The 25,288-nt window shown below is 42.8% G+C and overlaps 1 protein-coding gene across 3 annotated transcripts in view; it reads right to left on the bottom strand.

Annotated features, from left to right (window-relative positions):
* The window catches only part of VRK1 (VRK serine/threonine kinase 1), a 93,903-nt gene extending 79,681 nt beyond the window's left edge, over positions 1-14,222 (bottom strand). The window contains exon 1 of one of the 3 annotated variants that reach the window (XM_078054183.1): positions 14,126-14,222. The gene's annotated coding sequence lies outside the window, so the exon portion shown is untranslated. The other 2 variants (XM_078054186.1, XM_078054184.1) reach the window with 2 other exon arrangements.
* Between the last annotated feature and the right edge of the window lie 11,066 nt (positions 14,223-25,288).

Genomic DNA, 25,288 nt, shown 5'->3' with positions numbered 1-25,288 from the left:
AAATCTAAAGGAAAGGAAAGTGCAAATTTCAGCACTGAGTGGTGTTAAGAGCACTAGACTCTACAACCTTGCCCACATTTCACAACACCGTGACACTGTATTACCATTAATTGCATATATGTCACTCTCTTTTGACATATTTTGTGAGAATCTGGAAGTTAGGGACCCTGTCTAACCCTGGTATCCCAAGTCTAACACAAAGCTGTCACCTCGTGAGAAACCAACAGATTTTTCTTAAGAATGGAGTGAATTAAAGCTATGCTCCAGGTCTACCTGCTGTGAACCTAGACATGGTCCAACTTCTCCAGGTCTTTTTTCCTCACCTGTAAAATAACTTGGATTGAAGTCTAAGCCAGGAGTTTTACCTACTGATTTGTAGAGAAAGAAGCATGGTTCATTTTAGAACCAGTATGAACTATAAAAAAAAAAATATATATATATATATATAAACTTATTAAACTGAAAAAATAAAATATAAACTTACTAAACTGGAAAAAAAAATAGAACCAGTATGAACTATAAAGGATCTATTCCAGTAATCAGGAGATGTACATTTTCCAGTCTAAGGTATTCCACAATTATGTAGGTTGCCAAGGGAAGCTGTTGCCAAGAGAATGCAAAAGGCCTGAAAACCACCTTAACCCTCTCCCTTACTACAGAAAGAATGAATGGTCCCTGAACAAAATGAAAGAAAAACAAAGGAAAGAAAACCAAAGCAAAAGAATATTTCTAGCTGAAAATAAATCAAACTGAATGTTCAAAGGCTAATGAACTCAATAATAAAAAGACAACCCAATTTAAAAATGGGCAAAGGATTTAAACAGACATTTCTCCAAAACAGATGTACAAATGGCCAACAGCACACAAAAAGGTGCCTGACAGCAGTAATCATTAGGGAAATGCAAACCAAACTACAGTGAGATACCACTTCACACTCACAAAGATACAAACAAAAAGAGACAATATAACAAGTACTGGTGAGGATTTGGAGATCTGAACCCACCCACAGTGCTACTGAAAGTGTCAAATGGTGCAGCCGACTCTGAAAAACAATTGGGCAGTTCTTTAAAAAGTTAAACATAGAGTAACCTCATGACACAGCATGTCTACTGGTAGGTACATACTTAAGGGAAATAAAAACATACAGCCACACAAAAACTTGTACATAAATGTTCATGACAGTGTTACTCATAATAGTCAAAACTCGGAAACAACTCCAATGCCCTTCAGCGGATGAATGAATAAACCAATGCCATCTATCCATACAATGGGATATTACCCAGCAATAAAAAGAAATGAAGTACTGGCACCTGCTACAACATGGATGCACCTGAAAACATTATACTAAGTGAAAGAAGCCAATTACAAAAGACCCTATATTTTACAACTCCCAATTATGTAAGATTTCCAAAATGGGCATTATAGAGACAAAAGCAGACTAATAGTTTCCTAGGGCTGTGGGGGGTGAGGAGAGAATGGAGTGACTGCTCATGGGTAGGAGGTTTCTTTTAAGGTTGATGAAAATATTGTACAAGTAGATTATGACAATAGTTGCAGTCCCCGGGAGATGCTAAAAACCACTGAACAATACTCCTTAAATGAGTGAATCGTAGGGTATGTGAACTATATCCCCAATAAAGGTGTTTAAAGAAGTTAATGAGAAGAAAAATGTGGTATCAAGGATAATAAAGGAAGGAACAATATAGCTATACTGGAGTTATATTGTTTTATGGAAACAAAACTTTACCTTCTGAAAGAAGGGTAGAAGTTACCCCAAAGCAGGCCTCTAAGAACACACAGGAACCAGCAAACAACAGATTTCCTGTTCTGTCATCCAGGTGGTTCCTGACTACTCTACTTAGGACACAATTATAGTGTGTAAACCTGGTGTTCAAAGGTACGCCGCTTTCCAGAAGCACATATGTAAGATGCTCCAGAGGGAGACTGCCTAGATGAACTCGCTGGTCACAAACAACTTCTGATGATTCATGAAACTCTACACTGTATCTGTGACTCTTAGAAGTTCAAGTAGAAACTAAAGTAAGGGACAAGTATAAGGAATAGTATATGCAAAAGGCTTTCAAAAACTGAACTGGTGTCCTGAACCATGGCTTACGAAAACAGAATAATGAGTTCCTGGCAGGGGACAAAAAATACCAAGAAGATCAGAAGACCATGTTTGGGCAGTGACGTGCCAACGTGATCAAAAAAGCTGCGTTTCATCAGTAGCTTAGATGAAGACCTAAATGGCATACTCATCACTATTGGTGATAGCAGAAAGCTGGGAGGTATCATGAATACATCAGATAGAATTCAGATCTAAGGAGAGTCTAACAAGCCTAAATAAAACTGTAGAACTAGATAGAATGATCTAACAAACCAGAGCTAGAATGAAAATCAGAACACATTTCATTCAAATCCTTCCTTTTACAGATGAAGCTGAGGCCAGAAGGGTTTAATAATAAGCCCAAGTTCAGAAGGTGCATGAAAGGTTAGGTTAAGGCTAGGAATATAGGAACCCTAACTTCCAGTTGTGTCCACCTGACCCAATGCTACGTTCTACTACTCCTATGGATAAACATATTGGGGGGGGGAGGGTGGAGAGGATCTTGACCTCCCTACCTCACAACAAACAAAAATCAATTCCTGGACACTCAGACCTAAATACGAAAGGTAAAATAATAAACCCAGTAGAAGATAACATTAAAAAAAAAAAAATCTTCATGACTGTGGGGCAGCAAAAGTAAACAGGTCATAAAAAGCACTAACCACAAAGACTGATAAGATGGAATTGATTAAAATTTAGAATTTTAGTTCATCAAAAGACACGTTACAAGAGTGACATGGCAAGCCATAGGATGGGAAGACATTTTTACAATTCATATATTCAACACAGAATTCATATCCAGAATATATACAAACCCCAATATTTCAATAAGAAAATGACAACCCAATTTGTCAAAAATGAGCAAAAGACTTGACAGTCACTCTGCAACACAGGATAACCAAATGGTTAACAAGTATATGAAAAGGTGCTCAAATCACTTATCAAGGAAATGCCAATTAAAATCACACTGAGATTTTCTACACAAATATGGAATGGTTAAAAAAAATTCTAGGGGTGCCTGGGTGGCTCAGTCGGTTAAGCATCTGCCTTCCGCTCGGTCATAATCCCCGCATCGGGCTTCCTGCTCAGTGGGAAGCCTGCTTCTCCCTCTCCCACTCCCCCTGCTTGTGTTCCCTCTTTCACTGTGTCTTGCTCTGTCAAATAAATAAATAAAATCTTAAAAAAAAAAAATCTAAGTATTTAAATGACAGTACCAAGTAGAGGCAAGAGTACAGAGCAACTAGATCTCACATACACTGTTAGTTGGAGTATAAATTGGTACAACCACTTTGGAAAACTGTCTAGCAATATCTATCCATCAAAGCTGAAGATATATACACACTATGGCAAATAACTCTACTCTTATATACCCAACTAAAATGAATATATACGTGAACCAAAAGATATGAACAAGAATTATTACAACAGCATTATTCATAACTGCTCCAAAGGAGACATTACTCAAATTCATCTGCAATACAGTGGATAGATTGTGGTATATAATTTGTGATGACTTTTAGAAATGGCCACAAATTCTGACACCTCTCTCAGAAAGACATGAGGTCTATGTTCCCTCCTCTTGAATCCTCTTGTATCTATTTCAACCAATAGTATAGCAGAGTGACATTATATGACTTTCAAGGGTAAGTCACTCTCAGGAAGCTTCCTCTGGGAACCCAGCCGACATGCTGTGAAAACCCAGGGCCTAGTGGAGAATTCCACATGCAGCTGCTGTGGCCAACAATCCCAGATGATCCTCGTCTTTGAGACATCCCAGCCAAGGCACCATGCATGTGAATGAAGGAACCTCTAAATGATTCTAGACCACAACCACCGTAGAGAGCATAGACAAGCTATGCCCACCAAATTCCTAACCCACAGAATCCATGAGCCAATACAACGGTTGCTGTTCTCCCCCACTAAGTTTGGAGTGGTGTGTTATGCAGTAACAGATAACCAGAAAAACAAAGCTACAAAAAAACAACAAACTACATGCAGCAAAGATGAAACTCAGACACAATGCTGCATAAAAGAAGCTTGGTAAGAAGGATTAGATATGGTAAAATTCTACTTAGTGGGCAAAACTAAGCTATAATAGTGGAAGTCAGCCTAGTTGTTACCTCGGGTGGGAGTAATTACTGGAAAGAGGCACAGTAGGGGCATCTGGAGTGCTAGAATAGTGAATGTCTTGCTCTGGGTGGTGGTGATTTCAGTGTGTTCACTTTGTTTAAAAAAAAATTGCTGAGCTAGATCCTTAATATTTGTGCTCTTTTTCCAGTATGTGTATTATACTTCAGAAAAAAAAATTTTTTTAATCAGTAGAACTTGGTAATTCAAATAGATGCAAGAGTGTGAAGAACTGAGGACGACTAATTTTCCAGGCATAACTGACTAGGTAGTGCCATTAACTGAACAGTTAAATGACAGGGCAAATACAAATGTGCAGAGAAAGCAGACCACGTCCTATTCGTTTTGTATTCAAGTATCTACCACAGTACTTCACACAGTCACTCCAGCCTCCAAGACACTCCTCTCATTTTCATTCTACCTTCTGCCCACCCCTCCCTTGGTATCCTTTCTTCCTTCCTTTCTCGTAAATGCCTCTTAATATCGGGGTTCCCCAGGCTTCCATCTTAATCCCCTTTTCAATCTCCATGCACACATGCACACACATGCAAACACACAGCCCTTGCTCCTGTATTTTCAATCTCAGTTGACAGCATCATCACCTACTTCTTTTAAAAGAAACTTCCAAGTCAACCAAGAATTAATACTGCAGTTAGCTAAATCCAATAAAAAAAAATTTAATAGGATACACATAAGCTCCCATGTTGGACCCCAAAACTAATGCCTGAGAACAGGATGAAGAAGATACAGCTTAGACATATCTACTCAACATCACCCAAGTTTGATGTATGATGTAGTCATCAAAGCTATTATATAGCTGATAATAAGAACAAAGTATGTAGAAGAAAGGTATTATTCTTCCCTACACTAATAGAAGGAAAATACTAAACAAGAGATGCGACTCTATTTTTTACTAATTAAACCAGCCCTAGAGTACTGCATTCAATTCTAAGCACTACAGTTTAAAAATGGAATTAAATCAAAAGAAAGCCATCAATGTGGTGCAATGACATGAAATCATGCCTTGTAAGGAATAGCTAATGAACTGGAGATGTCTCAACTCAAGAAGATTGAGAAAACTTGATGATCATCTTCAGGTATTTGAAAAGACATTATACAGAACACAGCACCACTTGTTCTAAGTGTCTCCAAAAGACAGAATTGGGTAGGAGAAACAATAAAGAAGACTTCCACTCAATATAAGAAAAAGCTTGCTAACTTGCTTAAAAACAGGATCGGCTGTCTCTAGAACAGTGATTCTCAATCTGGGATGATTTTGTCCCCATGGCCAGGGATGCTGCTAAACATCGTAGAATTCAAAGAACCCCCTGCCCCAACTAAGAATGACCCATCTAAAATGTCACTAATGCCATGGGTGAAAAACCTGCTCTAGAGGTAGTGAGTTCCCTGTCATTGGAAGCATTCCATTATAGACCAGACAACGTGCTAATATTCAGTACATGACTTTCAAAAATGGTGGGGGATGAGCTGAAAGAAGATTTCCTGTTTCAAATAATTCTCCAGAGAAAAATACCCTCAGGTATGTTAAAGCAACGATGATGGTAGTAACGATGAACACTTACTGTGGGCCAGACATTATACCAAGTAATTCAGACACACATCTCACAGTTCATTCTCACAGCCACCCTGAGATAGATATTATTTTACTTTGATTTGATGGTAAAATCAGGTGGCCGTAATGTCATACAGGGGTTAACATCTGAACCCAGATCTACCTGACTTCAATCACATACATCGCTGTCCAAAGCACAAACATTAAATGACTTCCAAGGCTTTTGTACTCTGGAAAACAAATGAAGCAGCACATATTCTAGAAGTATAGGGACAATGTCTGAACAGGTTTGTACTCGCTGCAAACCTAGCTGGCTAGAAGAAAGAGGAAAGGATTATTTGAAGTAGTCCTGTGATGAAGGAGAGAACAATTATCCTGATTGTCCCCAATTGCCTACTTCTGTAAGAGCCAAGAAGCTCTTATATACCCACGGAATCTCAGTCAGAAGCTGAAATTAATGATGACATCCCTTTATCCATAGGCGTGAAAGCTCAGGATGGACAGACGTTTGAACATCCCCGACTGGGAATCCTGCCCTTAACAAATACACTAGATGCAGATACATGGTTTCTTGGCTGCCTATACTCCCGCCCATCTGTCAGGATGGCAGTGTGCCTGCTCACATGTTGGTCAAACTGTCACTAGGGCATAGGTGCCAAGCAATGATAGTTTTAAATGGGCAGCTTGCATAGCACTGTAAGAGCTTGCTCTTCTGCATAGAAAAAAAAAATCTCTGTGATAATACTGAAGGGTTGCAATCACAAAAGAAATATTCTTGGTCAATCTCAACATTTCAGTGGGAAAAAGATCTAGACTGGTAGAAAAGAATCAGACTAAAGAAATTAAATCAAACAGGAAAGGTACTTTGAAGACAAGCAGTCGCGCTAAACCTTTTCACACTGCCAATCTTTCATTAACACACGTCACGGTGATCTCTTAGGCAGTAAATCCTTGCTCAAGAAGTCATCATTGTTTTCAAAAATGGGATGACATGCTTTTCCATGTTCTAAGTAAGAAAGCAGAAATGCATTGATATTTAGCAGTCTGCCTGAGATTAAGTTCTATTTGTTGGGTGATTATTTTTTAAATGACAGAAGTCCAATCAATATCCAAGATAATCTTTTAAATGCAAGAAAGCAGAAACCAAGAGATTCCCACAGATGAATAGGGGGAAAAAAGTATAATTTGTTCAGAGAAAGAAATCAAGAAATGAAACGAGTGCTAAGAAACAAAAACTGAGTAATTTGGGTCACAAAATTAACAAATGAGGACTCAAGGCCTGTCCCTGTCACATCCCCCTGACTAAAACAAAATGTTCCCAAAGTACATGGAGGTTCCTATCATGGCCTTAAAGATCTTTCAGATTGCTTGCGTGAAATATCCAATGTTATTATTGTCTGGAAATTCTTCCAGATTCTGACCTAAGGCTCATCCCAAATGCTGCAATTTGGAACATGCGTCCTTGTTTAGCCCTCAGTAATTTAGAAAGACTGCTGGGCCTCATTCTCTGTAGAGTTCTTCATACACAAGCGGCAGGACACACTGACTGAATAACCCGAGACTCTTCTCTGCCATGATTAAATAAAGGCGGTGCCATTAGCTTTCCTCATCAGACCAATTTCTTAACTCTTTATGCTTTCACCATTTAAGTTGTCCACCTCGAGGACCTTCAGGCTTGAGAAGAAATGTCAACCATGTCAACAATGAGTCAATAGAAACTACTCTTCTTCCCACATGTAAAATGTACCGAAAGTAGTATTAATTTGAAAGAGTTTGGAAGTGCAGCAGAGTTCTCTTTGCCAAAGACAGTGGCAAAAGTCTGAAATCTACCATGATTCTTCTAGAAAATACTAGGGACTTAATACCGACATTACACCACTTTTCGAGCTTTCCAGTAGACATCCTGACACAAAGCGCTAAGTCAAGGGCTATGGTTATACCCCGTTCTTCCTTGTGAACCTGTTATCGCCACACGGGGCCTACAACAACCTCTATGAATGCCCATTTCTACTGGATCATTTTCCTGCTCAAGAACCGCAGGAGCAAATGAAACCAATTAGAGACTCTATAATCTAGCCAATGGTTATATTCCTAAAGCAACTATCTTTCATCTTCCTCCTCCCCTTCACTTACCTGCTCCCTAAGAGAGCCAGTTCTTATTTTTTCTAGGACTTGTCTTTGCTCATGCTATTCTCTAAAATGTTTTCCCACTCCTCTCAAATCTGTACGTACTTAAGACTCAAGCCATGTCATACTTTCATAAATCTGTATTAATTTTCATACTTCATTGCACACTCACTTCCTATCTTCATTTTGGTATGATGTTTACCGTGTATGGCCAATTGATTTTTTTTAATAAAAGTAAAATATGATTCAATGAAGCAAGGGTAGTTTTTTCAACTAATGGTTTTGGAACAGTTGGACATCCCTAGGCAAAAGGAAAAGAAAAACAAAGACCAAAGACCTAAACTTCATATCCTGTGCAAAAATTAACCCAAAATGGATCATAGATCTAAATGTAAGGCATCAAATTATAAGTATCCTTCTGACCTAGGATTAGATAAAAGAATTCTGACACATGCATGATGCCAAAAACACAACCATATATCAATAAGCTGGACTTCATCAATTAAAAACTTTTGGACTACAAAAGACAGTATAACAGACGAAAAGACAAGCCACAGACTGAGAGTATATATTTACAAATCACTTATCTGGCAAAGCACTTGTATTCAGGATATACAAAGGACACTCTAAAACCAACAGTAAGAAAACAAACAAATCCAATCACAAAATGGGCAAAAGATATGAACAGACGAGTCACAAAAAAGATAGACATACCAAAAAAGATAGATGTTCAACATCATTAGGCATTAGGGAAATGCAAATTAAAGCCACGATGAGATACTACTGCACACCTATTATCATGGCTAACATAAAAAATACTGCCAACCCCAAATGCTGGCGAGAATGTGATGAAGCTGCATCTCTCAGAGTGATGATAGGACTGTAAAATGGCACAGCTACAGTGGAGACGTTTGGCAGTTTCTTAAGTTAAACATTCACTTACCCCACAACCCAACATTCGCACTCCTAGGCATTTATCCTATAAGAATAAAAACATATTCACACTAAAACCTGTACATGAACACAGGCTTCTAGTTATGGAATGAATGAGTCACAGGAATAGGACAAAGTAAGGAATATAGTTAATAATGTAACAGCGATATATCCCGACAGATGGCAGCTACATACTTGCGGCGCAGGTAGCAGAATGCATACATGTGTCCAATCACTTTGGTACACCTGAAACTAATGTAACCTTGTATTAACTATATTCAAATAAATTAAGAAAAAGAAAGAAACCTGAACGTGAATGTTCATAGCAGCTTTATGTGTAATAGCCAAAAACTAGAAAAAATCCACAACTCCTTCAGTGGGTTAACGGTTAAATAAAATGTGCTTGAGCCATACACTGGACAAGCACAGTACTACTGGCAAAACCAGGAAATTGTCATTGATACAGTATTAGTAACTAAACTACTTATTCGAATTTCAGTTTTTACATCCTTTTTATGAGTGTTATGTATAGTCCTAGGACAGTTCATCATGTAATGAATTGTGTAACCATCACAACAATCAGGATACAGAACTGTTACTACACAGAAACTCCTTTGTGCTACCTCTTCAGAGTTAACCCACCACCACCCCCAGCCCCAACCCCACAGAAACTGATCTGTTCTCCATTTCTACAATTTAATCACTTCAAGAATACTATATAAGCAAATGATACAGTCACACACCCTTTTGAGATTGGCTTTTTTCACTCAGTACAATGCCCGTTAAGCTCCACCCAAACTGTCGCATGTCGACAATATTGTTCCTTTTTTTTATTGTGAGTGGGTGTTCCATTATATGGCTAGACCACATTTTATTTAACCATTTACCCAGTGAAGGACAGGTGGAGTTGTTTTTGGGTTTTGGCTATTATAAAAAAAGCTACTATGAACATTCATGTACAGGTCTTCCTGTGAATAAGTTTTCATCTCTCTAGGATAAATACCCAAGAGTACAATTGTTAAGTATATGTTTAGCTTCTTAAGAAACTGCCAAACTCATTTCCAGAGTGTGGCTGTACTGTTTTACATTCCTACCAGCAGCATGAGAGGTAATGTAAATTTGAAAGTCACAATTTCTAAAATATTTTCTAAAGGCCTGAAAAACCAGTAAGATTAAACCTCTAAAATGTTATAACCTGAGCCTCGCTTGCTAAAAAAAAAAAAAATGAATTTTTTAAAACTTTTATCTTGATTCCCAAATAATAGACTTTTCCTTACTACCTTTAACAAAAAAATGTATACTTAGATATAATCCCTTTGTTGCTAGCTCTGTTGCCATATTATAAACTGCAATAAGAAGTGAAAAAAGGCAATATTGCCAACAGAAACAGTACAAGTTTTTTTCTGCGTCTTCCAGCCATAGCCTATGAAGACTGAAGGTTTAACAGCACTTTCCAACTCTTAGTATTGTGAAATGTGTTCACAATGCATTTATACATAGTATCATCAAACAATGGCACTTGTTCAGCTGTTACTTGGTAAAACAATTGGAGAAAAGCAATTAATCTGAAATAAAGCTGTAGTTAGCTGTAAAATTTCTAACTTCATGATTTTTTTTTTAATTTTAAATATAAATGACAAAGACGGATAATGGAATCTCTTTTGGGTTCTTAAAACAAGGAGCTAGCTGTGGAGCAGACATCCTCGTGCAAACAGCAGCAAGATAGCCAGTCTACAAAGAGATGAAATAAATGCACAGAAAGAACTCTAACTTCCCCCAAAAGAGTGGGAGGCAGGGGGTGCTGCTGTCCTTGTTCCTAACGACTTTCCAGTTCTTAGGTCCCTTGTGGGACCAACTAGATAGTGAGGTCCTAAGACAAATGTTTCTTTCCAATAAAATATGCTATTTGTTTAAAAGGTAGAGGACAGAACGCTCTTAAATCTCCCACCTAATAACCTTGCAATTTAATTATATGACTCCACCTACTACATCATCCCACTTAAGGTATACGGCTTTATTGGTAAATATCTTAGTATGTGCATATATTTAATATTCCCCCTAAATATTAGCCAGTGTTAACAGTGTCTATCTTAATTTTCAAATCCTAGAGTACTGGTTCCCATCCAATGGGCCAGAAACCCATGGAGAGGCAGGAATTACTGCAAAGAATCATCAAAGTCCATGTATCTACATAAAGACTAAAGAAACAATAAAATTCACACTGTGTTTTTCCAAGTTGACAAAGATGCTGTGACTAACAAATTTCTTAATAAATTTACTGGAGAATGCTACTACTAAGTAGTTTCTTGTCATTAGTATTTATTGATGAATATTAAAAATCTAACTCTTACTGGGAGGGAAGGGCACACCTCATCCCTCTCTAGGCTCTCTAGAGTGTTCCTTTTCAAAAGGGTTGCCCATGTCATCCAGAAGAAGAGTAGCAGACTGTGCTTGGTTTGAGTGCAAAGATGACAGACTACATTGGGAGAGCTGGGGCAGGAGGAATTGGGAAAGTGCATGAAATTACTTCAAAATAGCAACCTCAGTGCTAGGTAAACAGCATTCAGGAACCAAGTTGGGGAAAAATTAAAGGGCGCAGCCCTCTTCTCATATTTACAATGCCAAGGAGGAACATATTCACAGGAGTTTCAGTCAAGGGGCCAAACGTATTCTAGAATACAAACATATCCTAGCTAAGTGCTTTGTCAGGTTCTGTCACCTTTCTAAACTAATATTATATCCTTATTAAAAATTCCAAATTTTCTAAATTTATCAATAACGGTGTAGTTTTTCAAATGTGTCCTATACATATATTGACTTGTTGTGCGCTGGATGCTAGACAACTGAAATCAAAAAGAATGACCTCTATTAATTTAAAACAAAGAAAACGTGTTTAAACACAACACTCCAATGGCAAGAAGAGACTATAACCAGCTAGCCCAGTTCCTGACATACAGTAGGCAGGCACATGATATCTGGTGAATAAATGAGTCTATTTCTGCTCACTCTGAAAAATAACCTCGGCAAGCGTGGAAAACATCCTACCGGTCCAAAAAATACTCTCCAGTCCTATTCGGGTACCAATCCATTCTCATAACCCACCAAAACCAATTTGCATGAAAGCCTCACCCACATACACAGAGGCAGCACTTAATTCCCATTAGGTTCACTGCCTGATATATGGTGTTATCAGCATTTGCACATTTGCATAAATTCAGGACTCATCCTTCATTTGATACAAGGTAAATTTTAAAGCTTCCAGTGAGTTTTATTTTTCATATCAAAAATCCTTTCAAAATTTTATTTTTCAATTCAAAATTCTATTCATGGTACACCGTATCTTATTAGGGATGACTTTAAGGCAAAAATATACAGTTATCAAAATAAACTCTTATTTTTTCTTTTCTAGACATCTAAGACATTCACTTACATATTTATTATTTCACATTAGTTCTCAAATACAAAAAAAAAAAAAAGTGGCCTATTTAAGAAATTTTAGGGTCTGTCAACATTTGGAATGTACTGCTGGTTTTAAATATACACTTGCATCCTGGAATAAAACTTAGCCTAAGCTTTCCACAGAACCATTTCCTGGGCACTTAGTAACTTATTCTATGCCAGGTTCTATGCTTGACACATTACTCCATTATCCCATTTGTTTAACAAATAACCTCTCATAATTTTTGCAGTACTAAACGAGAAGCCACTACACTATAAACCTGGTATCTGTACCAGATACTAGCACTAAATTTACAGTGATACTTCACACAAGTTTTTTGTTATTAAATTCAAGTTGTCTTTCTGTATTAAAACAGAATCGGATCAGCAATGTTGAGATGCACAGAGAATAACCATCTGTGATCGCTTCAGCAGAGAAAGCTATTATTAGGTGACTACTTAAGTTACATTCCTTCTATGGGTAGATGAACATAACCTTATCTATCCAGAAATTTAATTCCAATTACTACATGCCATTTTGAACAGCATAATCTAAATAAAATGATTATATAAAGAACCCTAGCTTCCCTCTGAAATTGCTTTAAAACTGTAGATTAAATTCTCCCCAAAGAGATGCTCAGCATATGATAAAAAGGTGTTTTGATTCTGAACTCTGAAAAATAGTGACATTCTTTCCCTCTTGTGAATTCAGACTCAAAAGATAGGCAATTTAGGAAGGAAGGAAGGAAGGAAGGGTGGGAGGGAGGGAGGGAGGGAGGATGGATTAATGAGGCTCGTCAACAGCTCCCTAAAACCGCCACCCCAACAGCAAAACTGGTATTTCCAAGTTGTTCCAAGAAAAAAAGATGGGGGAGGGAAAGGGAAGAGACGATACAAAAAAAAACAAAAATGAGTGACTTGACAAAAAAGAAGTTAGAAAAATGGATGGCCTCAACAGGAACCTAGTGTCTGCCTCTCAGCCCAACGCCTCTGGTGCTGTCCGTCGATTTTAACTACATCACCTAAGAGCTTTGAGACCAGAACCAAAAACTACTTCGGCAGCAGGAAAAACTATGTGTTGCCCTCAGATACAACTGCATCAGTAAAGGGTGCCACCGTGTCAGCCAGGGAGAGTGAAGGCATACGAAATCCCTTACAGCATAAACGACTCACGGAGCTCTCCCGCCTTGCACCATGCCCTCCAGGGCAAGCTCTTACCTGGCCTGACCCGGACAGACAGGTTGGTAAGGGGACAGTCCCCCACCCTAAGGTTCCCGGGCCTGGAACGCTATCCTCAGGGGGGCAGGCTCCCTCTCCCCTCTCGGTTCTCAAGTCAAACGTCACCTCCTCTGGGATGCCCTTCCTCACCGCCATCACTCTGGCCTACGATCGCCTGTCCTGGTTTCAAGGGAGCTTTTCGGGGTCTGCAAACTGTAGCACTTGCTTCTATTCGGTGTTTCCCCTCCCGAATGTGAACTTCATGATGCCAGAGGGACCTCGTCGGTCCTTGCTGGCACCCGGCCCCCGGCCCTGAGACTGGGCCCCGAGTGCCCAGGACGCGAGGCAGGTCTGAGCGCGCGAGAACGAGCAACTAGGCCGGAGGCGGGGGGGGGGGGGGGGGGGGCGGCTGGCAAGTGCAGGAAGCCGGGGCCGCTGCTGGGCCTGAGGGGAACCTGCAGGAAGGGACGCCCGCGCGGCGCCGCCCGCGGTCACGGCCGCCCGGACGCCCGGCGCCAGCGCCGGCCCAGCCCCCGGACGCCCCTCCGCGGTCACCGCTCGGCGCCCGCGCTCTCGCACCGCGCCGCCCGCGGCCTCCCTACCCCGAGCCGGAGACGCGCCGCCTTCTGCACTGTACGAACTTCCCGCCGCTTTCGCCGACTTGCAACTCCACGGCGGCGTCGGCCCCGTCACACACTGCAGTATAGAGCCTTCCCATTGGCTGAGGGCGAGCGGGAGAGGCGGGGCAGCCGCGGAGCGGGGCGGAGCCCGCGCCAGCCCGCACCGCCTCCCCACGCATGCCGGGAGTTGTGGGCCGGCGCTCCCGCTGCATGCTGGGAAATGGAGTCTTTCCCAGGCTTAAAATGATCCGGGTCCCTCCGCCCGCCTGAGCTTCCGGGAAGTGTGGTTTACTGCCTGCGAGTCAGTCTTGATGAGGTACTGTACCCTCCAATGATGTTGGAACCGAAATAAGTATTGCCAGTGTTCGCAGTAGCTTGATTTATTAAATTTAAGTGTGTTGGCAAGGGTTGGATGTAGTAGAAGCCCTATAGTCCCGTGGGCTAAGGGTCTCCTCTGCCTACTTGCGCTCGCGTTTTCCCACCTTCTGCTCCGCCACCCTGGAAGGCTCGTCCCCCAGCAGCTTGGTTCAGTGCACTGCGGCCTGGGTCTGGAATCGAACAGCCCGCAATGCAAACCCTAGCTCTTTCACTTTGTAGCTTTGTGACCTAAGGAAAGTTACTTAACTCCTGTGAGTCTTGCTTTCCTGTTTCTGTCAGGATTAAATGAGATGATCTATAGACAGTGCTTTGCACATAGTAGGTGCTCAATAAATAGTAGATAATATTATTCTACCCAACGATTGTCATACATCTAAATCCTAACTGTGTTTCAAAGCCTACTTCAATGTCTACCTAACCTTCCGTGGCATCTCATCTATTATCTTATGCCATGGTTTCCTTTGTATTTACAATAAATTGTCTAAACCTCCATCAGCCATGCAGCTGTAAGCTTACTGCGGACTGGAACAATGTTCTAGCTCAAAATCACCAAATCCATAGGCAGAAGGATATTAGTGAGAAGGGTCATTGATGAGGATAGGTGTTGTTGGCAAGGTCACCTCCAGTTGGCTGGTCCCTCAGCTGAAGGAGCAGTGGCTCCCTGGCCCTCCCCTCCAGCTTACAGTGACAGCTCCCTCCTTTTGTGCCTCAGATCTGCAGACAAACACCACAACTACTCTGAGCCACAAGCTACTGTTCCACTCCTGTGGTTCCCACACCCACACTTTTGTTAATAGTCTCCTTGCAAATAAACCCTCCTCAGATCATCTTATCTCAAATGTGTCATCTGCTTTCTGTTGAGACCCCAAAGGAAACACATGCACAAGGTAAGCACTCAATGAGTATTTGTCAGCAAAGAGGTCTCAAGATTCACACGTCTCATGGGTGTGGAATTCCCCAGCAAGACAATGTGTCTAGAATCCATTGAGAAAAAGACACTCTACACATACATACACACACACACACGTACACATGCGCATGGACTCATGTGCTAAGAAGACTTAGAACAGGACTTCCCTTTCACATTGTGACCATGTTCCCCTAACCTCAACATACACATACGGAAGAAATGTCCCTGCTTCCGCGCTGGGTTCACAATTGGCTGGCCTTAAAGCACAATTAAGCCAGCAGCAGTGCATGGAGTATTCCAAGGTGAGAATGGAACATATTTATTCTGGAGCTCGTGGTTATGTCACCCTCAGTTGGATGGCTTACTGTTAAATGCTACTTAAGTGCAGTTAAGTTCCCAGGCAGTTGCTAACACCTCCAACACCACCCACATATGCTGAGAATGTCCTACCAGTGCAGAGCATGGCAGGAGACCAGTCCAAGCTGCCTTCATGGAGACAGTGTGTCTGAAATGCTGTAGATGGGGAGACACCCCTGGGATACACCCCTGTAGATGGGGATACAACCCTGGGACATCAATGAATTTTGATGAGTTGATAGCTTGGTATCAAGATCAGGGTTGTGCAGAAGGTTGATCAGTGAGAACTTGCTATGGATGGGTTTTAGAACTTAAGAATTGAACTAGAGAGGAAAGGTCCATGAATATAACCCTGTTATCTATGCAAAAACATCTACAGTCCAAACAAATGTTTACTGAGCACTTACTCTCAGCCAGGGTATGAGCTAACCTCTGGGGACTCTGGGGATTCTGATTTAACTAATGTTTAAGGAGCCTCTACCATGGGTTAGACACTGTGCTTTTTCACATACATTATTTCGGTTCTTAAAGGGGGAGAAATATCTCAAAGACTTTAAATTATTCCAGGACCCCTGAATCTACGAAGTACTGTTTTCACTGCCTCTTTATGCACAGCCCCAGTACATTAGGAAACTTCTAATAAAGACATATTTTCAATGCAGGAATAGAGATTTGTGCACAAGGCTGTCATAGTCAGCTAATGGGATTCCTGGCTAACAGATCATCATAGATAAAGCAGGGTGACGCATACGTGGGTTCAGCTCAATGAATAAAAATTTTCCAGCTTCCTAGCAAAGGCAGACCAGCCAAAAATCTATGCATGGGATCTGTATTGATTTGCCAGATAGCCAGGCCCCAGATTGCCCTTTTTTATTCCAGGAGCCCAGCCAGCTCTTATAACCCTAGTACAAAGGCACAGAAAGGTAACAATAGAACAGGGCACTTTGACGGAGAGAGAGAATGTTGGTATCGGCTAGCCCATGCTGGAAAAGGTCTGGGAAGTTCAAACAAATATGATAGTCACCAAGAGGCAACATTGCCCTGGCAGGCTGCCCAACAGTCCCTGGTTCTGCTCATGAATCTGTTCCTGAGTCCTGGTCCCTGTTGCTTTCATCCATAGAATAGGAATAATCATCCTGGGCCAACCAGTTCTCTGCCTTCCCCAAGGCTTTGAAAGGGCTTTGATCTACCTGGAACGAAGCTGCTAGGGTGTCATTAGTCAGTATAGGCAACCTAACAACAATCCCAGGAAACATTACCTCCTGGGAGGGAGGAAAAGGAAAAGGAGGGAAGAGTGGAATGTGTATGAGGGTCTTCTGAGTCCTCTGCCCCTGGTTTCAATGCCTCTTTTCATCCCAGATGCCCAGAGCCATTCTTGCCATTTTAGCAAGGACTTTTGAGCATCTAGCATATGCCAGGCACAGTGTCCTTAAGAAATTTATAATCCAGTGGGAAAGCCAGCCATGTCTACAAATTCTAGGAGCTGTGAATTTTTATGAGCATGTATTATGTGCTGGGAAAACTACTCCCGGTAACCCTGAGAGGTGAATAATATGATCCCCAGTGTCCAGGTGGGGAGACAAAGCCCCAGAGAAAGGAACTGATTTGTTCAAGGTCAGGGCCGGTGACCAATAGAGCTGTCTGATTCTATAGCCATCCTGATATCAGTTACAGCTGCTGATGTTGGAAAAGGACGTAAGGACTGACTGGTGGCACACAGACTCTGTGCAGTGAGAATGCAGAAAAAAGAGCAAGTTGTTCCTGCCAAGCTTCATAGACAAGGTGACAGACATTGACCTAGTTACTCTACTGAACTAATCTGGTGACTTCCATGATAGTAGAAACAGGTCCTTTTAGATTTAATGACACAATAATTGATGATTACAGATTATTCTGAGGTCAGAAGTGGATGAAGGGGGTTTTAAAGGCCTAGGAAAGTGTTTCCTTCTCCCCTTTTTCTTTATCCTGATGATGATGATGATGATGATGATGATGATGGAGGTGATGGTGATGATAACAGCTTCCATTCATTGTTTTAAGCATTTTCCAGGAATTGTGCTAATACTTTCCCAGCCAAATTTCAAGAAATCTTCACAATAGCCCTTGGAGGTTGCTATTACTACCCCTTCCCCCACTGCAGAGATAAGGAAACTAAAGCTCAGAGAAGGTAAGTAACTGGCTCACGGTCACACAGCTAGGAAGTGATGCAGCTGGACTTTAAGCCAAGGTTTCAACCAACACAAGACTGAATGTTTAACCCCTCCCCCTGCAGTGCACCAACCATTCATCTTTCGTGTGTTTCTATCTCCTGAGCCGGTTTTCAAGATGCCATAGTTATTCATCTTCCCCAAGTTTTGAGAGATTAATGGTACAGGAAAATTTAATGTGTGCACCTCCAAGAACGACTGTGCTGTTTCTCCGTGTGCTGGCTCACCAGCTCTCAGCGGAGGACACCGGTAGATGCATTGCTCTCTTCCTACTCAGTAGGAGTGACAGATAGGATCTACTGACACTCAGCACACATTTCTACCACCTTCTACTGCCCCTTCCTACTGCAGAGGCTGCAAAGGTAAAACCTGCATTTCCCAGACCCCCTAAGTACTTAGGGCTCTAAATGTATATTAGGCTCCACCAGGTGAGACTCCTCAGGAAGATTTGGAGGGCGGAAGTGAGGCATCAACACAGACTTGCAGCCTTGGGAGTTTTTTGCCACCATGTTCCAATCCCGTATGTCTTATTCCGTACGTGTCAGAAGGCAGTGGCTCTGGTGGAAGGAGCAGCTTCTTGATCCCTGGGTGACAAGTACAGTTGTGAGTATGTGTAGTAAAGAATTTAACCTTGCCCAAAAAGAGCTCTGACCATCGTCCCAGCTTCTGGGAGGTGATCTCGAAGACCTTGAAATGCCACGCTTGATAGGAGTGTCTCTGGTTGCCTGGAAGCCTTGGGTCACCAGATGGTCCAACAATATGATTTAGGGTGGGACCATGTTGGAAGAACCAACAACACAATTTATGGCAGGTGCTTTGGGTCATGCAGTATCAGTCAACCTCCAGAGGGTTTAGAGACTGAGATCAGCCATGTGGGCGATCAGTCATGCCTTTGTGGTAGAGCCTCAATAAGAACTCTGGACCCTGAGGCTTGGGTGTCTGGTTGGCAAAACTGACAGTATCATCACATGTTGGTGCTGGGAAGTAATGCTCTCCTAACCCCATGGGGAGAGGACAACTGATGCTCTGCATTTGGAATCCTCGGCTCTGCTCGTTCCCTTGGCAATTTTAATCTGTATCCTACCCATGCATATACCATGACTTTGCTAGAACTCTCACAACTTTATCTAAACTTGCAAATCCCAATGGCAGCCTCCTGTTCCTTCCCCTCTTCGACTGTGGCTTCCCTAACAAGACAATTCTGCAGAGTTCCAGCTAGTTCTGCTAGTCCAGCCCTTCAGCAATTTTATAAAAATCTTGTATTAAATTGCTTTGTGCTTAGAATACCTCAAATGGTTGTTGTGTCCTGTGTTAAGCTTCAAGACAGGATAGGAGCTGGCCTTGATAAAGGACATCTCGTATCAATTCTAACATGCAAGCTTTTCACTCTTTAACGTCTCCAGAATCAGGATATGTCTCACAATCAATGCCAGTTGTAATTGGTAGTGATTTCATCTTTATCAGAGGCATATAAAATAATGGGGCATGTTATGATTGGTGGATTTGAATAAATTCCAGGGTACCGGGTGCTTGCTTCATTAGAACCTCTCTCCAGATCATCTCTCCTGTTCGCTCCACTTCCCACATCGCACACTGGATCTGATACTCTCAAACTCCCGGGGGCATGAGCGTTCCTCCTTTCTCCCACTCCACACTTTCTGAAAGTGAAGACAAATGCCCTTAGAGAAAGAGAGAAACAGTGTGGTAATATGATAGCAGCATGGGTTTTGTGAATGAGGCAGACCCAAGTCTGGAAACTCCTTCTGCCTCTTAATTGCTGTGTGACCTTGTAGAAATTACTAACCTTGCTGAGCCTCTTTCCTTGCCTGGAACTGCTCGTAGTTGTTGGGATTAAATGAGATAGTGTGTGCAAAATTCTTGCCCCCTCAGCCACTCAGTAAAAGTTGCTTTCCTCCTTCTGTTCATCCCTCTCTTACTTCTCTCCTTCTAAACATCATGAGGTCCACCTCTCACATTGCTCCACCTCCAGGAGCCAGCCGCCAGAGGCTGTCATCATTGATTGCCAGTGACTAGCCATAGACTCAGGTCAAATACACATCCATGTTCATATCAGCTACCAGGTTGCAAACTTAGGAAAGGAAGGTGTGCTCTTCCAAGGCAAAAGCAAATTGTTGCTTTTCTTTTCAACCATCCAGCTCCTATTATGTTTTGATTTCAGGGCTGCTCCAAGATTCCGGAACAAAAGACACTATTTGTGAGCATTGTTATGAGACTCAAACGGGCCCTGAGTAAAACAGAAATCGTTTTATCACAAGAGAATTGGAGAGACTTGTTGCCCAATATAGTCACTGCATGGAAAATGCTTTTTTCCCAATTTCCACACATCATCACCATCACCACTACCTTGCTTTAACTAAACTCATAGCCTGTCAATTAATCTACAGGCAAATATTTTTCAATAGTAGTAACTGAAAGATGGGGCGCCTGGGAGGCTCAGTCAGTTGAGCAACCAACTCTTGATTTTGGCCCAGGTCATGATCTCAGGGTCCTGGGATCGAGCCCTGTGTTGGGCTCCATGCTCAGTGCGGCGTCGGCTTGAGGAGTCTCTCTCTCCTTCTCCCTCTGCCCCTCCCCCCGTTCACACACACCCACACATGTGTGCTCTCTCTCTAAGATAAAATAAATAATTTTTTTAAAAACATGAAAGATTTTAGCAGTTACCACGTGCCAGGCATGGTCCTAAGTACATTATATCTACATCTCATTTGGTCTTCCCAGGAGCTCTACCATTATTAGCCCATTTTCCAGGCAAGGAAATTGAGTCTTGGAGAACTTGGGCAATTTGCCCAAAGTCCTATAGCTAGTAAGTAGTGAAAGCAGATTAGAACTCAGCTGTACAATGTCACTGATTATGCTCTTCCTCTATGTCAAAGGGAATGTGGGATCCCACAGTGTAGGCTGGCACATGGCCCCTGACCTTCAGGAATCTGGGATCTGGTCATTGAGGTAATGTCAAGGTCAGCTGCAGGAGAAATGAGTGAGCCAGGGCTCTTTGAGAAGACAGAGTACAGTGGGCTAGATTTTGTTAATATGAATCACTTTACTCCCCTGTCCTTCCCCCCATTAATCTCTTCTGTGCCCTGTGGTTTCTCCCCAGTTCATGCAATAAGGACATTCCAGTCCTGTGTGTCAGGGACAGAAAGCCACAAGGAAGAGAGCCAGAGAGCAGAGATGGCAACTATCAGCTTTTTAATTTTAAAATACACTTTTGAAACTCATGGCAGAAGCAATATAATTCAGAAAAGATTTGTGAGTTTCAAAAGGTTGGGTTTTTAAGTGTCAAAGGTCAAGGTCTCGGGGGTAAGGCCAGAGCATAGGAGAGGTTTCCATAGACTAAACTGAGGGTGGAGGAAGCAGAGAAGGAAGAGGGAGGCGAAAGGATGAGGTGCCAAGGTGTCCCTGAGAAGGTCCTGTGTGTGTCCTGCCCCTTCCGAAGGCCAACCCCAGACAGTGGGCATGCTAGAACCCCATGTGGGACACATCTGATGTGCCTCAAGCCATGGGTCCCACCTTGTCTCCAGACCCTGGGCTGCTTGTTGGGCCTCTAGCACTGCTTCCACGGTGCTCTGGACTGAATTGTGTCCCCTCCTGCAAAGTTCATATGTGGAAGTCCTAACCCCCGGTATCTCAGAATATGCCTTTATTTATAGATAGGATCTTTAAGAGGTGATTAAGTTAAAATGGGGTCATATGGGTGGGCCTTGATCCAATATAACTGGTGTCCTTTTTTTTTTTTTTAAAGATTTTATTTATTTGAGAGAGAGAAAGAGAGCAAGAGCACAGACAAGCTGGGGAAGAGGCAGAGGGAGGGAGAAGCAGACTCCCCGCTGGGCAGGGAGCCCGACGTGGGGCTTGATCCCAGGACCCCGGGATCATGACCCGAGCCAAAGGCAGACACTTAACCCACTGAGCCACCCAGGAACCCCAATTGGTCCTTATAAGAAGAGGAGATTAGGACACAGACAAGCACAGAAGGATGACCATGTGAGGGCACAGGGAGAATGGGGCTACCTACAAACCAAGGAATCAGGCCTCAGAAGAAAGCGGTCTTGACTTCACTTTGATCTTGAACTTGCAGAGAAAATACATTTCTTTTGTTGAAGTCAGTCTGCGGTGTTTTGTTCTGGCAGCGCAAGCAAATGAATACACACGGTGACCAAGCCCTCGAGCTGCAGGGCTGGGCGGCCAATCCCACAGCACCAGGCTGCTCCTCCTGCCCGCTCCCAAGGTTCCGGGACCGGCTCCGGGCTCAGCACTCTGTCTCTACTGGGCCCCGGCAGCTAAGGCAAAGCAGCCGTGCACCAGGCCAGGTGCCCCTGCTTCTTCTGTTTTTCTGCTTAGAGGGAACCTTCTGTGAGGCCAAAGGTGTGAATGGAGGGAGAGATGGCGCAAATGTGCTTTCAGATGTAAGCTAGACGAATAAATTTCGGGGAAATAGCAGAAGGGCACAGGAATGGAAATGTGTTGTATGTCTGTTAAGGGAGACTTTGAGAGGGTGTTGACCTCTTGAATCCTTACTGTCAACCCTGAAAGGCAGGTCTGATTATCATTACCTTGCACTTGAGAAACAGAATCTTTGACTGTCTTTGCAGCTAGTTAGTGACAGAATGGGGCTTTATACTCAGGACGGTCTGACTCCAGAACCATGATAACTCCACACTGCCCACTAAAACTAGGTAAGTGCACTTTCTTTCTTCTCTTTTTCTGCATAAATGTCTCTGGCTAATGCCTTGAGAGAGATGAATAATCAGCAAGTTGATAAATTATACTCACTTCAAGCAAACAAGCCAGTTGTTTTTGCCGCTAGCAGGTGTGGCTTGATTGCAGACCATTAGTGACCATTAATAAAAGAAACTCAGGCTGCAATCCACTGATATGTTTGCCTTTCCCAGGATTTACATTTCACACCAGGGAGCTGAGCTCAGCCAATATTTTCATAAGCTAACACCTGCAATAGAAGCGTAAAGCCTGATTTAACCGAGGTAACATTTATCTCTGGGAATTAAAATATAAGCCAAAGGATAATTTGTGAACTTGATCATTCTTTCCCCTGGCTGTCATTGGTCTTAGGTTAGCATAGCGATAAGGCCTCAGGTGTTTTTAAAATTTGTCAAGCAGCTTTAAGAGGATTCGGGACATTTGGCATCCATTTGCAGTGCATCCTTTGATGCATCTGCATGCTTAACATTATACGTGTACTGTTGAACAAAGGTTTACTGAGCACCTACTATGCCCTAGGCACAGTGTTGGTCTCAGGATGGGGAGGGACAGGACTAGATTGCTATCTCCAAGAGGCCACGCTCTGCTGCGGCAGATGGACACAAAGTGACTGTTACAGGTCAGTGGTGGCTGCGTTATGAGAGGAGATTGCTGTTCCTTCCCTCAAGTTCCCACAAGGAAAATTCCATCCCGCATCCCGGGAAAAGCAGTAATAGGAAGGAATTTTAGCCCTCTCCCCCACTGACTCCTTCCAAATAAGAAAGGACTTGTCGGATGGGTAGACTGTGAGAAGTCACTGAACATGGGCATGGGACAGGGGACTCATCCTAAGGTTTAGATCAGGGGCCAAAGTCTCAAGGAAGCTCACAAGTCCACAGGTGAAACCACATTCTCCAGTGAAGCTTTACCAATCATAAAGGTGGCATTCCGCTATTCATCTATTTGATCCTAAGTCCGTATTTCAACTTATTTCAGAGGAAAGGAGATGGGGTGTTAGTTCATTGGATTCCTGAACTCCAATAGCTGTGACCAGGGGTAAGCAGGAAGAGATGAAGGAGAATAAAAATGAATGAATGAGGAGCAATATCTAACTAAGCAGGGGGAGTGGGCCAATAGGCAAAGCTGGACCCTCGAATCAAGTCTTGAAGGAGGTGTGGACATGAGTCAAGCAGACGGGGCTGGGAAGGACATTCCTGGCATGGGGAAAGACATAAGCAAAGGCATGGGAGTATGAGGCTTGGTGCTTTCGAGAAACTGTAAAAAGCTACCTTTGTCTTGTGATGCTCCATGGACTACACCTTCCTTAACTGTGGCCCTCTTTCTACATCTATGTCTTTGCTCCTTCATCTCCTCTTTGACCCTCTCTCTGACCCCTCCAGTATGCCCTCTGCCTCCTTCATGCCACCAAGGCATTCTCGCAATGGTCGCCAGTGGCCCCATGTTACTAATTATGGTGACCATTGCTCAGGTCACTGGGCCTGCTCACAGCAGCCCCCCCACCTGCCAATCTCCTCTTCTTGAGGTCTCTTGGCCTCTAGAACACACCTCTGCCCTGGTTTCTGTTTCCTTTTCTGAAAACTTTTTTTCCTGTGCCCTTTTGCTAGCACTTCCTCTTTGGCGTCAACTTCTGAGTCTTTAAGGCCCTTTTCTCTGTGTCTCTGTTCAAATCCACACAGATTTCAGAGGGTGCCAATAAAAACTTGGGGGTCATCAGCACATAGTTGGCTTGTTAGAAATGAGGATGGGTTATTTATGAGAATGGAGGAACTAACCTAAGGAGTGAGTATAGACTGAAGAAAGAAGTCAGATAGTTCTGCTGGTAGTTGGGGGGGTGGAGCTTATACCATACTAACCTCCCATGGGATGGCAGCCAACTGAAGGGGATTTGATCCTTGAAAGAAGAGGAAGATCCATGTTTATCTGACCTTTCCACTGAGGACACTCCGCAGTCTACACACCACATGGTGGCTAGAACTCAAAAGGAAAGTCGCAATCTCACTAGCCCTAGGAGTCAGAGGATGGGATCTGAACTGCTAGAGCAATTGGAAATGGAGAAGGATTGCAGAATGGAGCCACGGGGGCAGCCCTAAGACCCCCATAAAAACACCCCTGAAATCTCTGGCTGATTAATGAATTGCCCCTGCATGAATAAGACTCCAAGAAGCCCAAGGAGGAGACATTTGGCAGGCTGAAAGAGCAGGCAGAGATCTCAGCTGCTGCCCACCACAGGGGAGACTGAGTCAGGAGTTCGAGTTCTATCAAGTTGGCGGAGCTTGACTGACATGTCAGGCTGTCTATCCACTGAAACCCGCAAAAGACCATGACTTGAGAAGAAAGGCTAGCCTCAAGGACTGGAGAACTAAGAAACAGAGACCCCACCATGTCAGTAGCTTGTCCAGACAGGGCTGGGATTCAAACCCAAGGGCCCCGGCTCCAGAATCAAGCCCTCAGCCTCAACCACACACTCAACCTTCAACCCAAGCAGCCCACATCCTTCCTCTAAAGCACTCGTCACCAAATTCAATACCTGATGGCATTGCACATGGAGCTATT

Source organism: Halichoerus grypus, chromosome 8, assembly GCF_964656455.1.
Source record: "Halichoerus grypus chromosome 8, mHalGry1.hap1.1, whole genome shotgun sequence".
NCBI classification, from domain to species: Eukaryota; Metazoa; Chordata; class Mammalia; order Carnivora; family Phocidae; genus Halichoerus; species Halichoerus grypus.
The sequence above is the reverse complement of the archived record's forward strand: the minus strand, read 5'-3'. Positions and strand labels throughout refer to the sequence as shown.